At 45.4% G+C, this 8,069-nt stretch overlaps 1 pseudogene; it reads right to left on the minus strand.

The window, feature by feature from the left end:
* Positions 1-539: 539 nt before the first annotated feature.
* LOC126953319 (39S ribosomal protein L48, mitochondrial-like) lies at positions 540-7,761 on the minus strand (annotated as a pseudogene).
* Between the last annotated feature and the right edge of the window lie 308 nt (positions 7,762-8,069).

Consider the following 8,069-nt stretch of genomic DNA (forward strand, 5'->3'; position numbering starts at 1 on the left):
TCTCTTAACAAAGCTAAAAAATAAGCACATAAATAAAGGTTAAATCACGTGGAAACCATCAGACAAATCCAGAATGAGGGGCATTTTATAAAATGACTGTTTTGGATGCTTCATAATATATCAGTATCATGAAAGAAAATCTGAGGAGATTGTTCTAAATTAAAAGACACTAAAGACACATAGACCAAAGTAGCACTTGAGCCTTAATTGGATCCTGGGTTTAAAAAAAAAAAAAAGAAAGAAAGAAAACCAGCTATTAAGAGCATTTTTGAAACAATTAGGAAAATATAAATAGGGACTATTTTATCATAGGATATTGAATTAACATTAATTTCCCTTTTTTTAAAAAAAATACACATCAGCAACAGATTTTTATGAGATGGAGGATAGCAAGGATTAGGTAGGTGGTAACAAATGGCAAATACAGCCATGCTACAAAGGAGTGAAGGCATTACTGGGTATGAGAATGGGTACTTATGAAATCTAAGGGTCAGGTGACCTGATGAATTCTGACCATCCAGTAAGCTCTTCTCCTTGGCACTCAATATGACCAGTGCCGGCATGAAAGGGTCTACAGTAGCTAGTTCAACTTGGTCAACAGCTCTTCCAGTTCTGGTCGAGCTTTGAATCTCCCCTTGAAGTCTTCTTCAGTGTGCTCCTTCACTGACAATCTGACTCCTTCAGGAAGATTGCTCTGGATTATTTCCAAGAAAATCTCTGCAAACGTAGCATGCAAACCGCTGATCTGAACCACTCACTCATGGGGGGTAAGCACTGAGTCCAGGAACATTTTGCTGCCTTGGTCCTGCAACCACAACACTTCAATGGTTTGGGTTGGCATCACATAACTTTCCTCGACTTTAATGGAGAGAGCGTTGCAGAGGTTGTGAACATACTGGACATAACTCTCTGCCAAGGTCATGTCGTATGCAGTCAGATGAATGGTTAAAATCCCATATTCATCATCTGTCCCCAAATGAATGAGTCTCGCTTCCACTTTTCCCTTCTTCTTGGGCTCTTCTGCTTTAATTAGGTGCTTGTACTTTCCAATGGCGCGAGTGGGCTTTGTCTCGTAGGGCCGACTGGTACTTAGTAGCATGCCACCTACAGAATAGATGGGCTTCTGTGCTGAAGTTCTAAACCTTAAGAGAGAAAGGCTTGCTTAAAAATGGCACTGTTCCTCAGGCACAGCACCTTTTCCAAGGTTTCTGCGCATCCTTTGCTGCTGCATAGCCTCTAGCTGTGCAAACCGAAGACCCGCTCCCTAACATTAATTTTCTTAGATGTGATAATTTTTTTTTTTTGAGACAGAGTCTCGCTCTGTCACCCAGGCTGGAATGCAGTGTCATGATCTCGGCTCACTACAACCTCTGCCCCTCCAGGTTTAAGCAATTCTCTGCCTCAGCCTCCGGAGTAGCTGGGAATACGGGCATGTGCCACCACACCAGGCTAATTTTCTGTATTTTTAATAGAGATGGGGTTTCGCCATCTTGGCCAGGCTGGTCTTGAACTCCTGACCTCATGATCCACCCGTCTCGGCCTCCCAAAGTGCTGGGATTACAGATGTGAGCCACCGCACCCGGCCCTAGATGTGATAATTTTTTATGTCAGAAAGAAATTTTTAATCTCACAAGATACATGTGAAGTATTTAGGGATGAAGTATCCTGGTGTTTGCAACCAACACTGAGTACAATTAAGTGAAGGGTATGTGAGTGTTTGTTGGACTATTCCTCCAGCTTTTCTGTAGGTTATACTTTCTTTCCACATGAAAAAGAAAAAAGTGTTGATGCTTCTCTGGTGAATCTGGTGGTGCTCTTCACCAGTGATGAGTGAGGGGAGTTTTTCAATGAACTTATAATTGCTGCACTGTCTTTGGATTGCTCTATTTTTACTAATAATCAGTAAACTGACACAGTGTGGGAGACTCACTAAGGGTCCTGTGCTAAGCCATTCTTAACGTAATACTCCTCAAAATTGAAGCCGCTGATATAAATAGATTATTTGTAGTTGTCTATTTTTTTTTTTTTTTTTTTTTTTTTTTTTTTTTTTTGAGACGGAGTCTCGCTGTGTCGACCAGGCTGGAGTGCAGTGGCCGGATCTCAGCTCACTGCAAGCTCTGCCTCCCGGGTTTTTACGCCATTCTCCTGCCTCAGCCTCCCGAGTAGCCGGGACTACAGGCGCCCGCCACCTCGCCCGGCTAGTTTTTTGTATTTTTTAGTAGAGACGGGGTTTCACTGTGTTAGCCAGGATGGTCTCGAACTCTTGACCTCGTGATCCGCCCGTCTCGGCCTCCCAAAGTGCTGGGATTACAGGCTTGAGCCACCGCGCCCGGCCAGTTGTCTATTTTTTATTCTTTTTGAGATGGAGTTTCGTTCTTGTTGTCCAGGCTGGAGTGCAATGGCGCAGTCTTGGCTCACTGCGACCTCCACCTCCCGGATTCAAATGATTCTCCTGCCTCAGCCTCCTGAGTAGCTGGGATTACAGGTGTGTGCCACCATGCCCAGCTATTTTTTTTTTTTTTTTTTTTTTTTTTTTTTTAGTAGAGACAGGGTTTCGCCATGTTGGACAGGCTGGTTTTGAACTTCAGACCTCAGGTGATCTGCCCACCTCAGCCTTCCAAAGCGCCACCGCCCCTGGTCCATAGTTGTCTATTATCTGTGATTCTGTTCTCCTCTATCAGGATGGAAAACAAAGCACTAATGATCGATGTAAACTTTGTGAGCATTTTTTCATCATAAGCATTGATTCATTCAATGAATTTGGACTGGGCAGCTACAATGGCCTGCTCCAGTCACAGGGGATTCAGTGGACAGGATACGGTGCTTGCCGTCATTGAGATTACATTCTAAGTAGAAGCATTAGAATCAAGCACTTAAAAAATCTACAGAGTGATTCTACTTATTCACCACTCTTTTATTAACTCCCATTATATCTACCAGGACACAAGCTGAAAATATTTACAATACCATACAGGGCAGATGTCAAGATGACCCCTGCAGGTCAGGCGTGGTGCCTGATACCTGTAATCCCAGCGCTTTTGGAGGCCAAGGTGGGAGGATCAATTGAGACCAGGAGTTCAAGGCCAGCCTAGGCAATATATTAAGGCATAAGAAAGAAAGAAAGAAAGAAAGAGAGAGAGAGAGAGAGAGAGAGAGAAAGAAAGAAAGAAAGAAAGAAAGAAAAAGAAAGAAAGAAAGAAAGAAAGAAAGAAAGAAAGAAAGAAAGAAAGAAAGAAAGAAAGAAAGAAAGAAAGAAAGAAAGAAAGAAAAGGGAAGGGAAAGGAAGGAAAGGAAAGCAAGGAAGAAAGGAGGGAGGGAGGAAAAGAAAGAGAGGAAGGGAGGGAGAGGGAGGGAGGGAAGGAGGAAGGAAGGAAGGAAGGAGAGAGAGAAAGAGACAGAGAGGAAGGAAGGAAGGAAGGAAGGAAGGAAGGGGAGAGAGAGAGGAAGGAAGGAAGGAAGGATGAAGAGAGAAAGAAAGATTAGTCTAGCAAGGTGGTGGTACATGCCTGTAGTTCCAGCTACTTGGGAGGCTGAGGCAGGAGGATCGTTTGAGCCCAGGAGTTGGAGGCTGCAGTGAGCCATGATCACATCCCTGCACTCCAGCCTGGGCAACAGAGCAAGACCATGTCCGAAAAAACAAAAATAAATAAATAAATAAATAAATAAATAAATAAATAAATAAACTGGCCCTGGCAGTCCGCCATTATTTGTAGTCTCCTGGTATCCATATCCTTGTTTAGTCCCTTTCTATTAATAGTGTGCTCAAAAAATGTCAGCTTATTTTTGGAATTTAAAGTCATAAGAACGGGAGTGGATGAAATGGCCTATGAAGTAAGCGTGAGTAGAAGCAAGCAAGCTCCAAAATCTGAGCTCTTGTGACTTAGTCCATTTGGGCGGCCACAACAAAATCACCCACTCAGCCTGCGTGATTTATACAGCAGAAACTCATTGCTCACAGTTCTGGAGGCTGGGAGTTCAAGATCGAGGCACCGGCAGATTCCGTACCTGCTGAGGCCTCTGTCTATTTCACAGATGGTGCCTTCTATGTGTCCTTACATGGTAGAAGAGCCAAGGGAGGTCCCTTGAGCCACTTTTATAAGGCACTAATTCTGTTCATGAGCGATAAGGAGGACCCAGCAAGAGAGACTAAGAGGGAGCATCCAGAAAGGTAGGATAAATATCAGGTAAATATGATGTCTGGAAACCAAGTAAGGTAAGTTTTCTAAGGAAGAGAGAGAGAGAGAGAGAGAGAGAGAGAGAGAGAGAGAAGGAGCTCAACTGTTTCAAATGCACTGAGAGTTGCTAGGAATAACAATTAAAATGAGCAATGTGGAGGTCATTGGTGACCTTGATTAAAAAAAAAAAAAATTCTGCCTGCACGGCAGCTCATGCTTGTAATCCCAGCACTTGGGGGACAAAGTGGGAAAATCACTTGAGCCCAGAAGTTCGAGACCATCCTGGGCCAAAAAGTGAGATCCTGTCTCCACAAAAAAATAAACAAAATTAGTTGAGCATGGTGATGTGTGCTTGTAGTCCCAGCTACGTGGGAAGCTGAGATAGGAGAATCGCTTGAGCCCAGGAGGTGACACTACAGCCTGGGTGACAGAATGAGACTCTGTCAAAAAAACAGCTCACTGGGCTCGGTGGCTCACACCTCCCAGCACTTTGGGAGGCTGAGGCGGGTGGATCACGAGGTCAGGCGTTCGAGACCAGCATGGCCAACATAATGAAATCCAGTCTCTACTAAAAATACAAAAAATTAGCTGGGCATGGTGGCCGGCCGGCGCCTGTAATCCCAGCTACTCGGGAGGCTGAGGCAGGCGAATCACTTGAATCTGGGAGGCGGAGGTTGCAGTGAGCCGAGATCGTGCCACTGTATTCCAGCCCGGGCAATAGTGCGAGACTCCATCTAAAACCAAACCAAAACAAACAAACAAAAACTAACAAACGAACAAAAACTCATCAGTAGTGTTGAGAGAAAGAACCTCTTTGGAATGCGTTCATGAAGGGGAAAACATAAACTGAAAGCAGTACCTAGACACAACACTTTGAAAGAATGTTGCTGTAAAAGGAAGGTGACAAATGAGGTAGCAGATGGAGGGGTAAGTGGAGTCAGGAAGGAATTGTTTCTGGGATGGGAGAAATAAGAGTATGCTTTATGAGGATTAGTATAATATGGTAAGGAGGGGAAATTTTGTGACACAGGAGAGGGACAGAATTGCTGGAGTGATGTCCGTGAATAGGAGAAGGTTGAATGGGATCACGGACTTTGGGAAGAGGGTCAATTCATCCATACTGGCAAGGGAGAAGGCAGAGTATATGGGCACAAAGGCAGGCATGCTGGTGGGAGCTTGTGGCACTTTACTCTTTACCAGTCTCCAGAACTGTGAGAAAATAAACTTCTGTTGCTTAAGCCAAAAACAAACAAAAAAAAGACACCTCTTATTACTGGTTAGATGACTGTGTTTGCTGAATCAACTGAAAAGCTTTGTCTGAACAATCCCCTACAGGCTGTCATTTGGTGGAGAATGTGAGAGCCTTCGATAAACTTATCTGGAATCTCCCCTGGTTGTCTTCTTCTCACTGAAACCTGGCTCCCTGGGACTCGGCCTTCCCTGAGCATTTCAGATGGTGTTTTCTCTCCTATAACCTTTGTGCCACTGAAACTAGGGGTGGAGTAAGCCTCTTCCTCATTCCTCATCACTGCTTCAAACCATCTTCCCTTTCATCTTCACAGATACATCCAGCTACAAATCTCACGCCATTATCAGACTCTTCCACACATGATTCCACTTTGTAAGCGTCATCTGCTGGGGTCACACCCCCATTCCTTGTAGAGATACACTGCCACTCTAGGCAATACACTTCTGCCCCAGTTCCTGGTGATTTCAATGTCCACTTAGATGACCTCTCCTCCAATGACCCCTTTGTCCACCCTACCTCAGCGGCTCACTTCTGTGGCCACATCCTTGACGTTGCTGCAACCAAATAACAACAACCCTGACATAATGTCAATTGCCACAACTCACTCTCCTCCTCACCACCATCTTGGCATTCTCCTCTCATTTCTCCAACTCCAACAATCCTTTGACCCCATTGGGACTTCACCTATGATCCTATCACTCTTTTACTTCTTCCAACACTACTATATCCTTTCTTCCCTTCTTATTCAGCTAAATTCTGTGGTCAATTATTATCATGACTTCTTGCTTGAACCCTGAGCTCTCTTGCCCTCTCTTCTGCGTCATTTCAGGCAGCTCCACCACAACCCTGATGAAATCCAACTCTGCCTGTTCCACGCTTGTCCCTATAGAAAAGCATCCAACCCTGCAGAATATTTTAAATTTGTGGTCACTCACTTATGTGGGCCCTGTTCATTCTCCCTGTTTCCTAATAATTATTTCATCACTTATTCCTCCTCAAGCCTCTAAACACCCATCCTCCTGTCAGCTGTCACTGTCAGCTGGTAACATGCACTCCACTTCTCTGAAAAGAGTAAATGGCCAGGCGCAGTGGCTCACACCTGTAATCCCAACACCTTGGGAGGCCAAGGTGGGAGGATCACCCGAGGTCAGGAATTCGAGACTGGCCTGGCCAACATGGCAAAACCCTGTCTCTACTAAAAATACAAAATTAACCAGTTGTAGTGGCACGTGCCTGTAATCCCAGCTACTCGGGAGGCTGAGGCAGGAGACTTGCTTGAACCTGGGAGGTGGAGGTTGCAGTGAGCTGAGATCACACCACTGCACTTCAACCTGGGAGAAAAAGTGAGACTCTGTCTCAAAAATAAAATAAAATTTAATTTAATTTAAAAATAGACTTGTGACAATGGAACATAGTAGTTCTGGCGTAGTTGATTAAAAAAATAGTAGCCGCCATTTTTGCACTTGCAATGGTTTATTAATCAACCAGGATTGAAAACCAGGTATCAGGTGGTCGAAGGAAAAGGTCAGAAGAGGTGCTGTCCACAGAGACAAATCTGAGCAGAGGTTTGAATGAGGGGAGGAGGGAGCCAGAGCTGCTTGATGGGGCTGAGGGGTCTGCACGTGGGGTGGGGGAGGGGCGGTTTAAGGGTGGAAGGAGCCGCAGGCACTGAGGTCACCTGCTCCACGGCTCCACCTGGTGGAAATCATCCTTGCAGAGATCAAGTTACAGACAAACCCAAGGAAAAAGGATTTACTACACAAATGTTGCAGGCAGTACTTCTGTTATAAATGTTTAAATGTTTTTAATGTAGTGGTGTTCTTCTAATTATTACTCGTCTTTCAGAAGTACACATTTAAATTTTTTTGCACCTTTGTTCTTAGATCGTTTTGCAACATCACCTTTTCTCCCTGGAGTTCCTGAGTCCCCTTTCCTCCAGCCTCGGAGGCAGAATATTTGTGGAGTCGAATCAGCACTGCTCAGTAGTCCAGCAAACTTTTTTCTTTTCAAACCGGTATCTCTGCAAGCAAACTCTTCCTCCACATCCCACAACCCAAGGCCTCATCCCCACAAACACAAAGGCACCTCGCACCACACCTTACTGCTGCTTCTCGGCCCCCAGCGCACATTCCCTTTGCTCTGCGACATTGCACCTGGGAGCTCCACAGCTGCACTTCTGTCTTGCCAGCTGGCTTGGGTTCTAACCTGGGGGAGATTTGAAGGCTGGAGGAGGAGGGCAGGACTGCCTTTTTCTGGTTTGAGTGCTGTCCCGCAGTGGCGCTTCCCCCTCAGCAGCAGCTGGTTGCAGCCTCCGTTTCCCCTCAGCGCTAGCGTCATTGCTCCCCCCTAAGCAGATCCGCAGCAGCCAGGCCGTGTGCCCGTCTCAGAGGTCTGAGCCCCGGCTTCATAGGGTCATGTATTAGCTTCCTAGGGGCTGTCGTAACCAATAACCAGAGATGGTGTCATTTAAAACAATAGAAATATATTCGCTCACAGTTCTGGAGACCAGAAATCAACATGTCAGAAATCAACATGTTCGCAGAGCCGTGCTCCCTCTGAAGGCTCCCGGGAAGAATCCTTCCGCGCCTCTCTCCTGGCTTCTGTGGTTTCCAGCAATCACTGGCGTTCCTTCGCCTGTAGCTGCA

The sequence above is a fragment of the Macaca thibetana genome, chromosome 4 (genome assembly GCF_024542745.1).
Source record: "Macaca thibetana thibetana isolate TM-01 chromosome 4, ASM2454274v1, whole genome shotgun sequence".
Lineage (NCBI taxonomy): Eukaryota > Metazoa > Chordata > Mammalia > Primates > Cercopithecidae > Macaca > Macaca thibetana.